This window comes from Pleurodeles waltl, chromosome 10, assembly GCF_031143425.1.
Source record: "Pleurodeles waltl isolate 20211129_DDA chromosome 10, aPleWal1.hap1.20221129, whole genome shotgun sequence".
Lineage (NCBI taxonomy): Eukaryota > Metazoa > Chordata > Amphibia > Caudata > Salamandridae > Pleurodeles > Pleurodeles waltl.
Genome location: NC_090449.1, coordinates 106,108,406 through 106,129,513, shown reverse-complemented (window position 1 = coordinate 106,129,513; position 21,108 = coordinate 106,108,406).

The window sequence follows — 21,108 nt, the reverse complement described above, 5'->3', positions numbered from 1 at the left end:
AACGGCAGTCCCCTGGTAGGTCCACCCAACAGGGTTGTAATTTGGCAGTTGGACCACCCAGAGTGCTGCAGTCCGACTGTCAACACGAGTGTGGCGGTCAGATGACAACAACACTCGTAATGGGGCCCAAAAACAAGAAAGGGGAAAGAAGGATGAAGACTAAAAAACTGTGTCAAAGGGACAAAGCTGAGCTGTACAAGAACCTGCACTTGTGAGATAAAATGGCAAGTGGTGTCAGAAGGTGGAGCAAATAGGCTGGTGCAATGAATACTGCACATCCTTGGTATTTAGCGTCTTAACGTTTGATGGTGCCGGCCGCAAACTTCCAAGCAAAACTTAGGGCCCAGAACTTATTCTTTTAAAAATGAAGTACTGCTACACAAGGGATAGGGGAAGGGCAAGCTGGAGAAACAGTTCTCTACGGAGTATATTTACTAAGATTTTATGCCATGTTTGCGCCACAAATGTGACACAATTTGACGCAAAATCTTTTTTCCAGCCCAAAATTTGTTTTGCACTGGAAAGTACCCTAAAAGTAACACAAAGAAGCGTGAAGAACCTCATTGCGTTACTTAGTGCCAAGGGGGTGTTACATGAATGCTACCTGGGTATTCCCATGCAACCACCTAGGTCTTTTGAGGCAAAACACTATCCACAAACAATAGTAGGCCGGGTGTTGCACCAAAAGTTGACACAAGGTGAAAGCATACGTTAAAAGGAGAAATGTTTTAATTTCTCCTTTCTTTTCTGACTTTGCATGCGTGTTTCGCTGTGCAGCACACATACAATGCAGGAAAAGTTTTAAAGTGTGTCTACACATAGTATTTTGCGCTGGAAGATAACCCTTCCAGTACAAAAACTATGCTGGACTCACGCACACACCCTTGCACTCTGACGCAAAGGTATGTGCGTGGTGCATGGCACCAGATTTCTGTGCCGGCGTGAGGGAGAGGGGAGGAAAATATCATATTTCTGTAAATATGGCGCTCTCCTGCTCTCTCCTCACGCAGTGCAACACATCGTTTTCGACTGCTGTGCTGCACTGCATGAGAATCTAGTAAATCTGGCCCTAGTGGTTTGTTTACTATATTTCCTGTCCTGGCCATCATGGCTTCCAGCCCAAGAGTAGCGAGGCTGTCCATGTCTATGTACGGAGGCCGAAGCTGAAAAGGAGCAGGGCAAGATTTAAAGACACAGAGCAAAGATTACAATGTCGAGTGGGACAGGATCTCATGCAGGCAGTCATAATCAGAACATATTAACGATTGTAGGGAGGATGGGAGCACAAAAGAACCACAAAGCCGGAGTGAAAATTGATATCAGCATCATTGGCCTGGGGCTAGTGATTGTTCTTCTGAAGAGGCAGCTACATAATGTCAAACGGGGGTAGGGCAAAGGGACAGAGATATTACAGCAACCTTGAGAAAATGTACATTTCTATTAAATAAATAATTAGTATCAGTGTCAGACCTTGGTGAGCAACAAAGCTTAAAATGAATTCTATAAAATGTGCAGGAGCTAAAGATTTTTAGATGAAAATGCATTGAATTCGCAACAAGGCATTGTGCTACTGATATATTCACATATAACAATGTTGCAACTTGAGAATCTATTAAAAATCCTATTACAAGACTGGAACAAACAGGAAGTAATGAGATGGAGCGAGCTGATAGTGGTTTGGAGACAGCATGAAAGGAGGTGGGGGAGAAATCAAGGTCTAAGAGATGAGAAGAAGAAAGCCTTCAAGGGGAGAATGAGAAAAAAGAAACACAGCCGCATCGGTATGGCTCTACATCATGCTTTTTGTCTTAACACAATAATGGCGAAAATAAGTAGACGTGTTTCCTGGGTACGTCACAGAAACCCTCGTGGCCTTTTTATATCAATGTGTTATGTAGATGAGGTTACGATTACCTTATTATATGGAAAGAAGCATTGGCAAAGTCCAATCTGCATGATTATTTTATTCGTGGAAATGCGTATTTATTGATTGCTTTGTGTTGGGTTGAAAACAAATTGTAGTTCGACAGCAACTTTAAGGAATGTAAAGAAGTAAAAAAAGGGATCGTTGAGCAAAGTACGAATAATTACCTTCCTCCCCTCCTTCTTGTGGGTCAGTAGGTGACAGCATCTTCTTTTTAATTGCACAAGAGCCACTGCGCTGCAGTACTGCACACGACAGCTCGCAGAGCCTGTGCTGGAACAATTCAAGATCATATCTTACCCTAAGTGTCACATTTCATCCGATTCCTCTGGTAATTTACCCCTTATAGATCTGTAAATCCAGTTTATTTCAATAATTACTTCACTTCATGTGCACAAATACTCTTTTAAATCAATTCGATGTGGGATGCTTTATTACTAATTTGCAAATTTCAATACAATTGTCATCAAATCCAATGACAGAAAAGCTATATGAACGATGTACAATAGTTCTTTCTCGAAAAAAAGCCCATGATTCCAACACATGGTAAGAAAACCACAGCTAATGCAAATTCTCTTGCTTGATGGCACATATGGTCTGGAGTGCTAGCTTGTGCCCAGGACTTGATTCACCAAACCATTTGGAACATATAAAGTAGTGCTTCGGGAGTTCTGTTAAATACTACAAAATGCAATTCACAAAGCTATGGCCGGAGAGCTACATCTCTGCTTCTACTGTCTTCCTTAATGGAGATCTCGGACGCGGTGGCAGAGATCGCCGCATGTGACTGTGTAGGACTGATTTGGTAGTAAATATGAGAGAAACAAGAGAGAGTGGCAAGGAAGGGCAAAATAGGGAATCATTTCTGCAAAATGGGTGGGGCTAGTGCAAATTTGAGGAGGGGCTTAAGGGGGGACATGCTAAGACAAAACACACACCCAGATAAGAGTAAGAAAATAACAAACAACAAATTACACTCCCAATTCTATTATAGACCTAATTGCTTTTAAAATAGCTTCGATGTACTCCAGCCCAGAATTGGAAGAAGTTAAGCACTACACGTGGCCAACCACTGGTACTGTAACAGACTACCATAGGAAAAATAGAGACAGGCTACAACACTAACCCCCATTCGAAATGACGGAAATTAAATTCAACTCATTATACTTTAACAGTTAAGTTAAAAACATATAGTTAATGCTAAATTTTATTGTTGGTTTTAATTTTAGTAATACACTTCTATTTAAAATACAGTAACATATGTTTAAAACATCTAAAAATGATATAGTTAATTAATAACATAATTTATTCTCAATTTTGATACAAGGTAAAAATAAAAAGGTTACTCTGGGTGATTTTAATTTTAAAGTATTTTTCAAAAAACAGTACGTATATTTGATTAAGTACATTTAAGAGGTAAAGTGCATATTTTTGGTGCAGTTCTAGGCCATTATTATTTGTTTAAAATTATTTCGTATCTTTATTTTACGTTTAACTAATGTTATTCATTTGTTTTTTTACCTTAATGACATTTCTTTATATTTTCTTGTAGGAAGATGTTTGCTCTGGTGGTAGAGATCGCAACAACTAGGTGTGAAAATTACTAATGTAATCTTTACACTCATCATAGGAGTCACTGTTCCCTCATTTGAGTGGTGGAGGCTCTTACGTCTACACCTATATGTAAATCTCCACTTATAAATGGTGAAAAGCAAAAAATTAGAGAGTTACTCCCAGGTTTGGCTTAGATCTACACATGGGTAGATTTACACATACAAACACACCTCTGTGAATTGGGACGTAAAAGATTAAGGGGGACGTTTTGTGAGGGCTGAACAAACTTGTGCATGCAATGGTTATTCTTCAGATTATCATTAGAAAAAATATTGTTTTCATCGCAAATATTGTTTATAACACTATCATCCACTGAGTATAGATTTTCTATTATTAACTCCAATAGAATTATAGTTTTGTAACTAATGTTTAGGACACAATATTTTTGCCAGATGACATTTTGGTTAAGATATTGTGGTACTGTAATTCATGCATCATTGACAAAAAGTTAACAAGAAGTAGTGTGACATTGTTTAAAAGCCAAATGCAACAATGTCTAATTAGGTATCATTGGAGATCATAATTCATAATTTAAGCAACACCTAATTAAAAGTGAAATGAATAATACAGTTGTTTAAGATGATTTCTTCAGGTCATATACTTTTTATTCTTCTTTCTCTTTTTGCCTTGTGGCATCATACAATATATTAATTTGGTATAGGTGATGGAAAAAAACACAACCTTTCAAAAAAAGGTTTGAATGCTTTGTGAAAGGAAACACGTTTGCTGACAGATATGATGTCAGGGAAACAATTGTTCCAATGTTTGGTGGCTAATAACGGGAAAGAGTGGGCACCAACACACGTTAAATGAATTTTGTCAATGATCAGCAAGCAAAGACATCCGACTAGGGGTGTGGCAAAGGAACTTGCGCTATTGGTAAGAAGGGCCTAGATAATGGAAGAACCGATGAACCAGGCATAAAGATTTGAAAATGGTGCATTTGGCCGATGGAGAACCAATGGGTAAGAAGAAGCTGGAACATGCGAGCAGGAGAAAGATACGTTTGATTGCCAAATGTTTAATACAGAGAAGTTGTTGTATTGCATAAGATGGTAAGCTGTGAAAGAGAGAGTTGCAGCGGTCCATGCAGGAGTGGACAAGGAGCTGAACTACGATTTGATACGCTGAGATGTGAAGAAAAGGTAGAAGTTTTTAAAGAAGACAACATAGGTGAAAGTATGAACGAGATATTGATCAGGGAGGGTAAAGAAAGACAGTTGTCTAAGTAAAAGTTGTGAACCTTGGATACTGGAATGGGTGTGAGTACTGGGTGGAATAGCCAATAGTCAGGGTTTCAGCAAGAGGAATCCTTGTTTAGGAGAAGAATCTCCATTTTATCCGCATTGAGTTGTGATGCATCTGCTGAACGCTTGCCGGAATCCAGGAGTTGAAGTTTTTGCAAACATTGGATAAAGTGTAATCCAGTCGGATGCTGATCTAGGTGTCATAGGCCCAGTATGCAAGGAAGAAACCAAAAGATCTAATCAAATGGGCAGGAGGGACAATGTACATATTGAAGAGAGTAGGGTTAAGAACGTGGACTCCATGGAGGACAGGGTGGGAGTAGATCAGAAATGGGGGAAGTGAACTGCTTGACCATGGTATGTCAGGTAGGATTTAATCCAAATGAGGGCCTTATCGCTGATGCCAGTCATGTTAAAAAGGGTGAACAGAGTGCCATGGCAGATCATGTCAATGACTACCTAGACGTCGAGTAGAACTAGGACGAGAGACCTGGTCTGATCTACAATAAGGCGCATATCGTTGAGAACTGTTACAAGAGCTTTTTCCATACTATGCATAGGAGATAATTTAATTTAAGAACTATGAAGAAGGTGGGTTTAAAGATAAGCAGAGAGTAGCAGCAGAGAGTAGCAACTTGACTCCTTTATCAATAATTTTGATAGGAAGAGGGATGTGGGACACTGGGTGGAAAATGCCAGGAAGAGTAGCACAGCATTTTGATTTTGGTACTGGGACTATTTGGACATGTTTCCTGTTCAGAAGCACTTTGCAGTTGTAAAGAGAGGTTACAGAAGTATGTGAGAGTCAGAATAATAGTGGGATTCTTCTTGTGATGAAAGTGGGCATTGCATGGGTCAAGAGAAGAAGGAGATTTTGTGGAAGAGAAAAGCTTTGAGCATCATTCAGAGTTTAAGAGGAGAGAAATGAGTGTGACTGGCTGAAGGTGGTGAAAAAGAAGGAGAAACTGAGTCCTTGGGGCTAGGATGGGGTAGATGGAGAGGAGTATCCTCAATGAAAGTGCAGAGTGAGTAGTAGAGGATCTTAGATGGGGGAGATCTTGGTTGCCAAACAGTCTGACTTAGAGAGCGAGAACACAATGTTAAAATAATTATTGGAAGAACCAGTAAAATCACAGATCCGGACTGCATGGAAAAATGGATGGGCTAGCCTGATCTGTTGTTTATAAAGACAGCGGTGGGATTGATAAAGCTTGCACTTAGCCTGGGAGTAATTGGCCTTTCAGGTTCTCTCAGATTGTTTCAGTACATTTTTGAGGTGCAGAGCTCCTTTTTATGTCACGGAGCAGTGAGGGCTGTGTGGGTGGGACTGTGTATGAATTGCTTGAGGCCAGGTAAGGCACAGTAATTCAAATGGTTTGCAGACTCAGGTCAGGGGTACAACTCCGCCCAAATATTGAAATCATCACCAAGTATTTCTACAAGTAAATCTAAAGAGGAGACTAAGAAAGTTACATAGATGATTACAAAGGGTAGAGGATGGGCTGAGGAGCTGGCATACCAATATAGCGGTATGAGTGTATCTAGAGAAGGGAGTACATTTCAAACTGAGAATTTTGGCATCTCGAAAGAGGACAAGCAATAGACTGGTGGTAATTAAAAAAACTTTAAAGATGTGAAGGGACGTTGGTAACTGCTGAACATGGTGGCAGCATGATCGCTGAGCTCCCGGACCCGGTCAAGTACCTTTATTTAGCACAACACCGAGGCATCCTGTCACCCTGATGCAACCCGAATAACCCCTAGTTGTGGCTGCACCGACCCCTCAGCCTGATGAGCAGCACCACTCCATTATGTGCCCTCCATGACATTAGGCCTGGCCGTGTGGTTACTCGGCCTGCTGCGGTGGACCTGGTCCGGGTTGGGACATCATCGCTGCAAGCTGTGGGCTGGGATCAGAGCCCTACTCTGGCTGCTGCACATCTGATCGCTATCTACACCAACGCCTATTCGAGATGAGCAGTGGGCTGGAGCCGTGGGTGCGACTCTTGGGAGTGCAGCCTGGGGGAAGATGAGCGAAGCCTGGGCCGGTGGGTGAGGTAGGTGAAGTGGAGCTGTACCCTGTGGCGGTGACTCCAGCTTGCACTGCCAAGAGGGCAGGACGCCGCTGGCCTGAGTCACTTAGTTGCGCTCTGCCCTGTTAATTGTCACAACAACACATGCCACTGGCTGAATACCTGAGAGGGATTGCCATCCCCAGTGTGGCGCTCCCATATCAACAATAACTGAACAGACAGAGCAACACTTGCATGACGGTGGTGATGTCACAAGGGTGGTTCGAGGCCCACTGCGGCCTACAATTCTAAAGCCAGATCCTCGCAGGCACTACAGGCCAAACTCTTAGGACATTCACGCTTGCCACACGCTGATCCCCTGCCGCAGCACACCTGCCCCTTAAGCAACTACCACATTATACAGTGAAGTGCTGGGTGGATCCCCCTTCTGCCGTAGTTGGAGTGTGTCTTTTAAAAGCAATATTAATGCGAAAAGCTTGAAATATAATGTGTGATAAAGCTGCATAGAAAATGTGTTAACATAGAAAATAATGAACGCGTTTGAAATGTGCCTACGGGAAGTGGCTACCAATGTATACGAAGTCTAATGAAAAGGCTTATAAATTCTGAATTATAATGCAATAATGTTTTGAATTTGTATTAGTATATCACAATTAGGGTTTTGTGCTAAGAGTTTGCTTTATTAAATACAAGGGCTTTAATTTAGTGAGGGCTTGGGCCTAGCTGCCTGGCCTCATATTGAATTGCATTTTCTAACGTGTAGAGTGCTGTTTTCCTGAAGGACACGAAGCTGTACTTTTCCAGGAGTTATATGTGTGTAGCCGTAGTAAATTCTTTCTCATGAGAATCGGCTTTCTCAAGACGATGTTCTTGCTAGAAGCGACAGTGTAATTTGTAACAGGTGCAAGGTTAACCGTACTGGGAAAAGACAATGAAGACACTGACTGGAGCGCGAAGTGTATCATTTTCTACCTGACATTCCAACCGTTGAAGACGTCAATAACATGGACCAATCCGAGACATGGGAACTGTGAACTGTGGAAAATTCTAGCAAGGTGCATACCGAACTATTGGACAGAGATAACGATGCACCAAACTTTATCCAATGAGGAATTAGGGAATAGTTAGACAGTTTTGACTTAACCGCATGACCCAAAGAGAAATCAGCATTTTCCTCATTCAGCATTCAGCATATCTGCATTCTGCCTTTTGCATTGCATCGCCATTCTATACTTTCTTTTGGATACTTCTCAGTTACTAAGTTAAAATTGACCTGTCGCCTCAGAAAAAACAACCTCTACCCATTTTTGCTTGATATTATCTTCTCCTCCATCTGAGGGAAGTAATGTTCCTTAGCTATGCTATCTCGAGACTTTGCCCCGTCCTACTTTGCCTGAGGCTGATGAACTGATGTCCTGAGGACGAAGACTGACGCTGCTTGCTGATCCGTTGGATTAGTAACTATCCGATGCAATTGCGATTGTCTGTTTGCCTTTTCTTTCTAGGTAACAACTGCTATTTTGATAGAGGCCTTAGTTTAGATGTTTCCTAAATTCGTGTTCACTAAAATGTTTTACATGAAGCCCAACATGCTAATGCTAATTTGAGGTTAGTTAAGGTGTTCACTAACATCTGATGCAAATAGACAAATGACTAAGTCCTTGCTTTGTTGAATCATGTACTAATGAGGCTCTGCTAAGTTGATTCATATTAATGATATGCTTAAATTCTGAATGAGTATAATCCATGTTTGATTAAGTTGCGCTCTGATTGTAAATTAATAGTGCTTTTTGATTTGTTATTGTTATTGAGATTAACAGAAATGATATTAGATTGTTACTAATAGGGAAATAAATATCCTAACACTTAATTAAACTGGTGTGGTTATTCATGACTGAAAGGTCATGGTGTGTTCAATTATTGATTCTTATTGATTGTTTATTGATTAGTGATTGTTATTATTGATTGTCTATTGATTTTTTGATTGATGATTACCAAAGAAAATACTTCGTACTGGGAAGTCTCCAAACGCGGTCCAAAGGCTTGTCGACCTGAACGCATCTCCTTGTAAGTTTACTTATTAAGGCTCTGACGTGCTAACACCGTCAACGCCCCCTTACGAGGAATGGTGAAGATCATCCATCAATGACTTCTTTAACACTCTGAAGACACTGAATACAGTGGGTCTTGAGCACTCTTCTACTCTGCAGCCTTGCAAGAATAGCTGCAGCTGCTGACTCCTGTTCGGACTATTGAGTGGACATAGACCCTTAGCACAGGGCTCTTTGACCTAGGGTGCCTGATTAAGCAGGATGAGGCACTCCAGACAGTGGTGATACAGAGCCTGTCGGCCGGCTGCCCACGTTTGGTGCATCCTGGGGCCATATCCTGGCAGGTATTGAAGACTGTGTCTACATAGTGCCCCCCTCGCTGCCACATGCTCAGCTTTGGCAGGCCTCTCCCTATCAGGCTGCTGCCAGGAGTGTCAAGTTTTCCCCATGTTCGTAATGTCACAGGCTACCAGGAGAGCTCTAAAGTGTTCAGCTCTCTGCAGGATAAGGCCCTACTCAATGGATGGTGATGGTTCTTCCATTAATTAGTTTCTGCCAGCCTACAAACAGTGAGCAGCACAGGTCCTAGTTATTCCCACTATCTCTTGGCACTATCTCCATTGGGCTGCAACTGGGGGTGTGGGAACAAGTGTTAAGCCCATGAGTAACTATTACATACTTTGACCTCTGCCTCCTTCTTGCTCATCAGTCCGAGGATTTAACTCGATACATATGCTATAGTCATGCTGTGGGCAAGATCACAATACCCACTTGTCTGTCCACACATGCTGGAAACTCTTGTCTTTTTGAATCTCTCTTCGTGGGCTGCTGGGGATGATACCTTCTATGTCTACAGGCATCCCTAGCCAATGACACCCAGGAGATAGGAGCAAGACACACAACAGTTAGTGTGCCTGGCTAGTTGCTCTATCCTCCTCCTGCCATCCACCTGGGCGACTAGCTCCAGATAGTGGCCCCCTACCCCATTGCCTGAACCACTGGGGAGAACCTTCATTTGGACACCTTATTAATTAATCGTCCTAACCTAGGCCTCCTTAAGTGACACAGTAGTTGCTGCACCCCTTCGGGCATGGGCTGAACCACACCTGCCCTCTGCCATATTGTCCACACCTCATGCCACCCTTGCTCACACACAATGGGTCACACTAAAGCCAAAACAATTGAAACCATTGTACACCCACAGTCTCCCTCCTTTCCATCTGAGGACTCTTCCATGGTGACACCTGACGAGTTTGTCCCACCAACTTTAACAAACCCTCATGTGGACAAGTTGGATACTATCCTACAAGAAATCTGGGACTCACGACTTGCCATCGAGCAACTTGTGGGAGTATTCGCCACAGACCTTACCCTCGTCAAAGATGACCGCAAGAAGTTGAAAGATAGGGTCAAAACGACAGAAACTGTCATCTCCTTGTTGTCTCCTTGGCAAAAAGAGCAAACAGCCACTACCGCACTCCTGCAGCATCAGGTTAAGATTCTACAGGACTGGCTCGTTGCTAGGATAGCACCAGAGGACATCTCAGATCTGTTCACAGTGGAGAGGGTGCACCGAGTCCTAGCCAAGAGACCTAACCCGATTGCACCACCATGTCCATTTGTGGCCTACATACTGAACTATAAAGATAGGGGCACAATTCTCCATGAAGCATGTGAGAAAACGCCTGTTTTAATGAACAGTTCCCAGGTTTCTGTCTTTCCTGACTATACACTTGCAGTACAGCGTAAACGACCCTTTTTTCAAGCAGTTAAAAATCAACTCTGCACTGCTGGCCTCTCCTATGCCCTCCTTTTCCCATTGAGGCTTAAATAAATGTATGAACAGAAATCCTATTTCTTTGAGGTCCTGGAGGAAGCATGGAACTGGATTGAATGACATTTCCCTGACACCAGAAAACCCAAGAATCCACATCCAACGCAGCGCCCACCTCGAAGCCGGCGGAAGAAACCATCTTGGTCCAAATGAGGTGGCATGATTCCATTCCCTCAACAAGCCCTAAAGGGCCAAAAGACTACAATTCTTTCAGCAATTCCTCTCCATGCCACCCGATTATCATCAGTCCCAGCTCTTCTCAGGAAAGTGCCTCAGACAACAGACTCAGGGGCAGTTTGGCTCTATTCCCCCTTGATCACCCCACAAATGAGTCAGAACCTGCTGGGATAGGGTTTTCATAAGTACTGTTCCCTCCAGAGTCCCTCTGGTGTGTCCACTGTGGTTGTTTATTCATTGAACATACCACCCAATTTCTTGACAAGTTTTCCTATTTATTCTCCGGGATACACCGCACTCACCCCCTGACTAATATGGCATGTGGTTCTATACGGCCATCCCTTGCCCACGTGCTAACTCTAAATACATGTGTGACCCATCTGCTGGAGATCTTCTCTTCATGTTACATGGGCACTAACTGCCCCTCACATCTTTGGCTCTGACCCGGTCATGTCTGCTCAATGTTATTCACTCATCCAATCTCCATTGTTGAGCACTGATCAATTGATCACCTACATTGCACTATCCTTTGTCAGGATGCCTCTCCCCATTAAACGGCACTGGTTCACTGGGCCTAGGTAGATGTCAGCTCACAGCATTACAACAACCCCTACTTTACATCCATAAGCTGTACGTCATGTACCCCAAGGGCGATTACACATACTGTTATGATGTTTTCTGTTCTCTTTCAAAGTTCTGATGGAACGATGTTACATCGCTGGACCTTGTATTAGAAATGGTTTCTGTTTGGGTTCTTGATTACAGGTATGACACATTGTCACTTCTCAAATATACTTTAACTTATCTAAATTTCCAGCTCTGATTACAATGTATATGCTTATTCCTACCCATTAACAATGTCTGTACGGCATAACTATACCATGATAACCTGGAATGTCAGCGACATAGGAACCATACAGAAAAGGTACATGATCCTAGACCAATTACTCTGTCTCCAGGCACGTGTGGTGTGCTTGCAAAAAACCCACCTCATAGGCAGCAAAGCCTTCAAACTTCGCAAGAAATGGAGAGGCCAACACTTTCACACTTCTTATTCTGCATTTTCTCGTGGAGCAGCAGTATGGATTAAAGCAGGCATCCCTTTCACAGCAGTGGAAACTCGGATTGACACGCAGTGAAGATATGTTCTCCTCCACTGTACACTCAATAGCATACCTGTAGTGATAAGCAGCATATATGCCAGTAGCCTGGAGCAAGACACCTTCCTAGCTCATATATCTGCAACTCTAGCAGACTGGATACATTACCTGTGGCTTCTAGGTGGGTATTATAATGCAGTATTCAATATAGACCTCAACAGATTTCACCCCCCTCTTGCAACTGCTGCCTCAGTACGCCAAGCTAAGGCCCTGCTACAATGGGTGCACGGATGGTCAATTGGTGATGTTTGGCACAATCGCCCTGCATGCATGCATGAATATACCTAATATTCCCCCCCTTATTTACTCCACACATGGCTCAACAGGATCCTATGCACAACCTTGCGCCACACTAATGTCACACGTGCAGCATATTTAGGAAAACCTCTTCTGGATCATAAGTCCTTAGAGATAATGATCACATGGGGTGCGTGCCTGCTCCTATCCTCACATGGCATCTCCAACCTCAGTTATTAGAGGATGCAGCTTTTCATAACACATCAGCTACCACAATAGATAATTATTTTACTGAGAACACCAAGTCTACCTTCCCTATCTCAAAAGAGTGGGAAGCTTTCAAAGTAGTGATACATGGGACATCCATAGGTACAGTGGTGGTAGCCCATAAAAAGGTCCTTAGAGAGCTTACACGAATTGAGAAAAGTCTGGGACCCCTAGAGACAGCAACAGCAAATAATGAGGAACACACAGGCAAACTCCAAGACACCAAGGTGGATATACAGAATTATTAGAACAATTACACGTAGTGGACTATAGAGTTTACATACAGAGGACCCATACTGAGGCTGATGAGTCAAGGGCATTATTAGATTGTTTGATAAAACCACAGCCCATGCCCAACCCTCACAATCACTACACCACACAATACTCAAGTCATCCTCCAACTGGACATAAATAGGGCATTCCTTGATTTCTATTTGACTCCATACGCAGCTCCCCCGGCTGCAGATCTGAGGCAATTCAAGGTTTTCTAGGTGCTCTAACCCTTCATAAGGTGACGGTGGAGGAGAGAGATAAGTTGGGAGCCCCTATCATGGCCAATGAGAACCAGGGAGCAATTAGAGAACTAGCCAGAAACAAGTCCCTTGGCTCTGGTGGCCTCCCCACAGAGTTCTACGCCATATTTGCTGCCCGACTGGTCCCACAATTAGAGCATTCCTTTAAATCCTCTCAGGACACTGGTACATTACCCCCTACCACAGCCCAGGAATTGGTCACCTCCCTATTAAAACCTAACAAGGTTCCCTTTGGCATGTCCTCTTACAGGCCTCTTTCCATGCTTAATACTGAATACGAAATCCTCAGAAAGGTACTGGTGTGCCGCTTACTACCCTTACTCCCCAAACTCCTTCACAATGATCATTGTGGCTTTGTCCCCAATCGCAATACCTCTCTTAATATTCGCCAGCCACACCACATTATGGATGCTGTGCATGGGTGATTTCACGAGGCAGGTTGTACTTCGTTGGATTTAAGACAAGCATTTGATACACTAAACTAGGATTTTATGATTGCTGCCCTTAAACAATATGGCATTCCTCCAGAAAATATTCGGTGGGTAAAATTGCTTTATACCGCTCCTATAGCATAAGCACCCACAGGCCAACATATTTCTGTTTCTTATTTGATACAGCGTAGCATGCAACAAGGCTGCCCTATGTCGACGCTTCTTTTTGTCTTGGCACTAGAGCCCCTGACACAGTGAAAAAGTCAAGATGCCCATGGATGGGGCATCCCAATAGGACCCACAACCCAGGCAATGTCATTATATACTGATGATATTATATTGTATATTAAAGATCTCTACCTGAACCTAGTAGAAATGGCTAGACTCTTCATGGTTTTTGCATCCTAGTCTGGCCTCCAAATTAATGTGAATAAATCCTATCTATTTTCCTTTGAAGATTTACAACCGGCCATCTTCGCCATTTGTGGGAAAAATCTCTCCAGGTGGTGCCCCAGACTTTTTTTGTTACTTAGTGGTCCAAATATACAGAGATGCAATTAATGTGTTAGAAGGTAACCTCTTTAAAACTATCACAACCCTCAAGTCGCAAACTAACTTCTGGACTACCTTACCATTATCAGTAGCGGGAAGACTAGCCCTAGCTAAAATGGTTATGCTACCCTGTTTACTTTACCACTTCATAAATATTTCATTCCTACTCGGATCTTTAAAATATTGAACATTCTCATAACTGATTAAATCTGGGCTAGGGTTGCCCTCCCCAATCTCCATCTTCTCCTGACAAGGGAGGAATGGGTGCTCCTGATTTCAATTCTTACTTTATTGTAGGACAACTACAATGGCTCTCCTACTAGCTAGCCCACCGCAACCTGTCCGAAATTGACTATACCATGACCATGCTTAAGCGGGGTAAACTACACAGTATGCTGTGTCAAAGCTCCTTTCTTTCAGATGGCCCTCTGTTACTGCGTATGACCCTCTCCTATTGAAAGATGGCCTTGCGCTACACTTCCCCACAAGAGCCTTATTCACAAACTATACCACTAATAGGCCTCCCTGCTGCCTTTGAGGAAAATTAGAAATGGGGCCTAGTTGAGAGCAATGCACAATGCCGTGAGGAGTACCAGGGCTTACAGAAAAGGTCCATAGCACTGGAATGGGATGCCATGTTGGAGTCCTTGTATACCTTGGACACTGCAGATTCTTGATCTGGCTTATTCCACTTTGCTGTGGACCTTTATAGCATATCTCACAAGAGTAGCTGAACCATGCACATACATTACATAGCGCCTTGGCCAAACCGGGGTGCTATCTCACAATATTATCACAACCGCTTCTGACCTCCTCTTTACTTGGGTTTGTGCCAGTATAATGACACTAAGTTGACAAATGTATGGTTTTTGAAACTTTCGATTTAAAGTGAGGATGACTAGTTTAAGGTGGGTGTGGAATTGGGTTAATTTTCTCATGTTTGAGAATCTATTTCATTGTTAGTCTAACAAATTTCAACTTTACAGTGGTATTTTGCCCGGGAAACTGAGTAAACAGCTATAATCTATTGCTATTGATATGTGCTAAATCACTGCTATATCCACGTCTTAAAAAATGAAATAATGTTTGTGTGAAAAAAAAAAAAAAACGTTAGAAATTATTGCTTGACCACCATTGTTAGCGGTGAGGAGGTGAAAGAATTTATAGCTGGGAGGGGCTTCCAATGTGAGTTCTGGATCCAATTGCTTCATGAAACCAAGACTCTGGAATGAAGTCCAACTGATGGTCCAAATAGGAGCTCAAGATTTTCTTCTATACCGTTTTTACTGAATGAGAGGACACACACCAGTGAGCAGGAAAGGAGCAATTATTTGAGGGTGGTAAAGTATGCACATGGATGGTTGAAGAATAGTGGGCGGGGGCAGTAATGATGTCAGGAAGAGCAACAGGACAAGCAAGAATATTGGTTCAGAACCTCTTATGGCCAGTTCAAAAAACGTATTTCTTTGAGTGGCTGTGAGTTACTCCTGACTTGCTGATGTATCTCTGAATTTTCTGGAATAAGATAAACCTAACAAAGGGAATACTATGTCGATTGGTCCCTCAGTCATTGCATAAGCTCACAGCAAACTGTTATGTTCCTTGTACGCTACATTTATGTGGAAAATAGATGCCCTCTAAAAATAGAGAAAGTGATGTGCCCAGATTGCGAGGGCCTGAGATAGGTACTTGAAGCCAGGCCTATTTGAGACATAGAAAATGAGTGCTAGCTCTTCAGGAATAGATATCACTAAGTATACAGTGTATACATATGTGCATTAACTTAACCAGACTGAGAAGCACTTAGCAGAGGTTAACGCCAAACATGCTACAAATGTACTTCAGTGCTCATTCTTTGTGAAGGACATATGAAGGACGAATGCAGCAATGAGAGAGTTAAACCGCGTCAGCAATCCATCAATTGTGACCAAATACCTTGTATGAACTTCAGTTTACATAGTTCTGTGCACCTCTAAATGAAGCAGCCTCTCAATGGGAACTTTTTCTGATCTTGAGCGAATTCAGATAATTTCGGAAGATCATCTTTAACTCACTCACATTGTTTCTTCTATCATGATGACATTCTAGTGAATGATAGTTGCATTCAATCCTATCTGTTATTGGGAATAGAAGTCCCATTATTTCCAATATCTTACTTGATTTGATTTCCAGGTCTAGTTGTAAAAACATGTGCTGAGATTTACAAAGATTTGGCGCGACGCAGTTCAGCAAGGCAACCTTCTGCGCTGCGTCAAATGGAGAGAGCAGGGATTGACATATTTACTAATATATGCCACATTCCTGCTCCCTCTCTGGGCTGGTGCACTATGTCTTGCCTAGCTCCAACGCAGGCACCCTTGTGCCATGGTGTGGCAGGATTGTTTTTGTGCAGGTTGGAAAACCTTCCTGCACAAAAACAATCCTGAGAGGCATTTTCCTTTTTCTACTTGTGCTGCTGAACACAGCACACATTGAAAGAGAAAATAACAAGGAAAAATACAAACATTTCTGATCTTTATGCCTCTGATGGGATGGTGTACCATTTTGACATATTCCCAGGTTTACTAGTCTTAGTAAATCTAGACATTCACCAAAATCCATGGCTGGATGTGTGGGATCACCCGCACTTCACCCATGAAACGCCTTCCAAATGCAGAGTAATGCAAGGTAGCAACTTACACTGCCATGCGTTACTCCAACTTTGCTAAGCCATGCAAGGTGGCTTTGTGTGGCATATGAAATCTTACATAGGGGATAGCGTTGCCATGTGTCGCCTTGCGTAATTCAACAGAGATGCAAACACTTAGCAAATCTGGGACAGGTTGTGAAGTTTAAACCTAATAAAGGACTTTGGGCCAGATGTATCAAACATTTGTGCGATGGCAAACAGCCCAACGGGCTGTTTGCGATCACAAAAAATGCATTTTGGTATGTATCAAGTCCAATTTGCGATTCAGTCACTTTTTACCAGATCGCAAATTGGATTTGCGACTACATACCGATTCGGTATTAGGAAGGGGCTTGTCAAGGGCGTCCCTTCCTTATACCGAATTGCAGAGGTACATATGATTGTTGTGTGACTCCTTCCCCTTTGTGAATGCATGCAAAACATTTTTTTAGGAGCAGGCAGTGGTCCCACGGACCACTGCCTACTCTTAAAAAATGAAAAGAAAACTTTTCATTTTTCTCTTTTAAACACATCCCATTTTCCTTTAAGGAAAACAGGCTGCATTTGAAAACAAAAAAGACTGCTTTATTTAAAAGCAATCACGGACATGGTGGTCTGCTAAGCCCAGAAGGCCACCATCCCTGTGATTGTAGCCATTCGCAAAGAGGCGCAAATTGCGACCTACCTCATGAATATTAGTGAGGTAGGGCCATTTGCGAGCCCTTGCGAATTGCTATATGAAACTCCTGGAGTTTCATACATTCCAATAGCGATTACTTAATTGTGATTTGCTAAAAATGGCAATTTGGTATTCTCTATGTGAAATCATGATATATCTGGCCCTTTATCCTCTCCCACAAGATTTGTACACCCAACTCACTAAAGTAATAGCTAATCTTCAGTCAAGAGTGCCTCAATGGTCTGGGGGATAATGTACATACTTTGATGCTCAACTTGCATTTTGCAAATTTTGGTAAATTCAATTTTATTTTAATGCATTGTTGTTTTTCTATTACTACAATATGGATATTTTTTCAAACTTATGAATCTTTGAAACCCATATGCCCGATATTTTTTAATGCGACTGCCTTCTGTTTTCATGAAATAGGATCCAGAAAGAGCACATGATAGATGGTCTGAGGTTGACCGTGGTGTCTCGACTAGCAGTTCAGGATGGACTGTTTCCATGAGGAGCAGGGTCAGTGCCTATTTGCATAAGGCCTTAGTCAAGAGTGGCTCAGTGGACAATATAATGATGGGTTGGTTGCCAGCGGTTTAGCCCATTTACAAGCATTCCTCTAATCACCTTTTGTGTGTTTGATGTAACACTTAAGGGGCCAAGTGTACCGCCAGATGTAGGCTGCTTGCTCGCTGTACCATAGGGCCCAAGCTATACCAAGCTATACGTCACTGATGAAGCCTAACATAGCTGAAACTGATCTAGAGTAGCTTGTGGTCCCTTCTGGAAGGGCCATGTCTGGCAGTTTGGGATGGAATATTCCCATGAGGAACAGGGTCAGTACGGATTTGCATTACACAGCCACAGTCTAGAGAGACACAGAGGGCAAAAAACTATGGAATTAGAATGCTACCAGAGAGGAAGTGGTTAAACTATTTGAAAGCAATCCTCCCATCACTTTTGTGTGTTTGATACTTCACATCTAAGACAGGAACCACACACAACTTCTCTCAAACAAGGCTTTGTGAAAGGTATCGGAGGTCTTTATTGCAGAATATATTGAGGGACCTTGACTACAAAAACACAGTCCTAGGCTTTAAAGGAAATTAGTATAAATGCGGAAAACATTTTATGGAGGTTGCACGCAATGTGCATACAATTTGATTGATTAAACGTCTAAAATGAATGATCAACAACATACTAAGTACGTCAACTAATTTACTATAAAAATCTAATTATAAACATGTTTACAGCAAATGATTATTCAACAATATTCAGTATCAAAGTATTTAGGCTTCAAACATGCTTATAAAGCTGCATTTTCTCTGATTTGTGTTTTATGCCTAATAGTGGTAAATGCCGGTTATTGCAGCTGCCCGGTGACACAACCCTGAGACTGTTTAGATACGTAACCTGTGGTGCGCCCTCCACTCCCTGCTTTCATTAAAAACATCTAATAAGACAATTAGACACAATAGACTGCAATAAACAAAGGCATGAGTCAATTTACACTTTATTATGCAAGGCATGCGCTAGCAAAACCAAGCCATCAGTACAACAGAGGTGACACAATGGATTGTGGTATAATTTGTCTCTGGAGATCTGTGTTGAAATCTGATTTCACTGTGTAGCATTTCTCTTCATATGTGTCTCTTGCATGCTCAGAACTCACACGTGACACTCTTGTTGCAACAACCAAGGAAGCAGTAATTAGAAATTGCAATTCATCCTGAAATATCTTCAGTAAGACCTTTATTTATACAAATAAATGGGACACAGGTCCAAAACCAGAGCTTCCATAAGGCAACGTAAAGCTGCAACCTTAGGACGCCAACCTTTGGCTGAGCCAAATTGCTGCAAAAATGTCAGCGATTCTTTTTTCTGTTGTGAGATATACTGTTGACTTACAGTGGGATTAGATCTCACAATTGCTTACTATTGGTTGGCTTCATTGTCACTCTCTTTTACTTGCTTCTTGTCATTTAGTTTGTATTGGCCCTATTTCCCCTTCGTGTGTTTGTCCCTCCCCTGGAGCATAGCACATTACTTATGTCCTTCTACTGCTCAATTTTCAGACAACTTTTTTCTTTTTCTTTAAGCACTACACAAGAGAGCATGTGTTTCCTGCGGTCACCTTTCTGTACTTCCCCACTCTGGTGCACTCTTGTTACTCCTTCTCTGCCAGTGTGCTCCTCCCCGCCCCATCCAGGATGCCCTCACATTCATGTCCTTCTTATCCTGTGTTGCTTTCTCGCCCATGAACATTTCCCTCCAGCTCCATATTGCTCTCTTTCTTAACCGTTTACTTCCCTGCTTCCCCATTTGCTTCCCACTCGGTGCCCTCCTGGCTGCTTCCCCAACCCCATCCTCAGTGATTCCAACCCCCTACATGTTGCTTCCCCCATCCGCATTGCTCACCCCCACCTGCTTGCACTACTTTTTATTTGTTTCCCAATCCAACTCGGATCTCTAAACAAAAAGAAAAAAAAAACATTAATGTCACATTATAGGCACAAGCTTAGTCCACATGCCTACAAAACTTATTTTTTCTCTTTTTTAGCCATGAAATAGAGCATGCCTAAATCCATTGGCAAAGCAAAGGTCCCAAACTGGAGAACTATGGGCTTTGCCAATGCTTGGTTTTTAAATACATGGGGTGCTCACCAGCAGGAAAAGGTCTCGACCTTTACTGCAATAAAAATGCTTACTGGCAAAGGCAGCAGCATCGCGAAAGGCACGTTTTTACACATATTTTATGTGAACTTTCTTTCTCTGATAGGATAGTCCTTGACTTGTAAGGAGTTGTGTGTTACACTTGGGGTGTTGGCTTGCACCAAATTTTATGATTTTGTTTTTTAAAGTTCACTAGATTTCTGTAGCAGACCAAATTAAAATTAAAATAGTGAGTTGGAAATCACACAATAGTAGCGTTTGCTCTACAAATTAAATCAACTATGACCATTCTTGTGCTATGACACCAATCAGTAATGCTAAAGCGAGAGCTTTTGTGCCACGGAAAATGTGAACAATTTCATGTTGTGCGCTCTTTGGGGACATATTTCCAATTTTTTGGGGCAGGGCAGAGCCGCATGGCTTCTTGCTGAGCTGCCCTGTGTCAAAGAAAAAGGGTAGGAATTTCCCATATCTGTAAGATACGGCACATTCCTGTCCTCTTTCACTGGTCTGGTGCACAATTGGCTGTCATGCGCTAACGCAGGCACCCTTGCACCATGGTGCAAGAGTTTCTGTGTTGTAGGGATGATTGTTTTTGTGTACAAAGGGACACCTTCCTGCACAAAAATAATCAATTGAGATGTTTTTCGCCTCCAGAATGCAGTTTTCCTCCTCCAGAATGCAGCACACATAGAAAGAGCAAAAACCGAGGGGAAATAAACTTATTTCTCCTCATTACGCCTCCTTTGGATAGGCGTAGGTTTTTGACGCATTCCCAGGTTTACAAATCCTTGTAAATCTGGGAAGGCGTCAAAATCCATGGGTGTTGCATGAGAAAACCCACTGCAATGCTTATAGAACGCCTCTTTGATGCAGAGTAAGGCAACGCAGCGGCTTGCACTGAGGTGCCTTGCTCCATATCTACGAGGCCATGAAAAGCCATTCAAAGTGGCTTTGCATGGCCTTGTAGATATGGGCCTGAAACCTGCGCCACTGGTGCGTCACAAAAAAGTGAAAGCATCCACTTG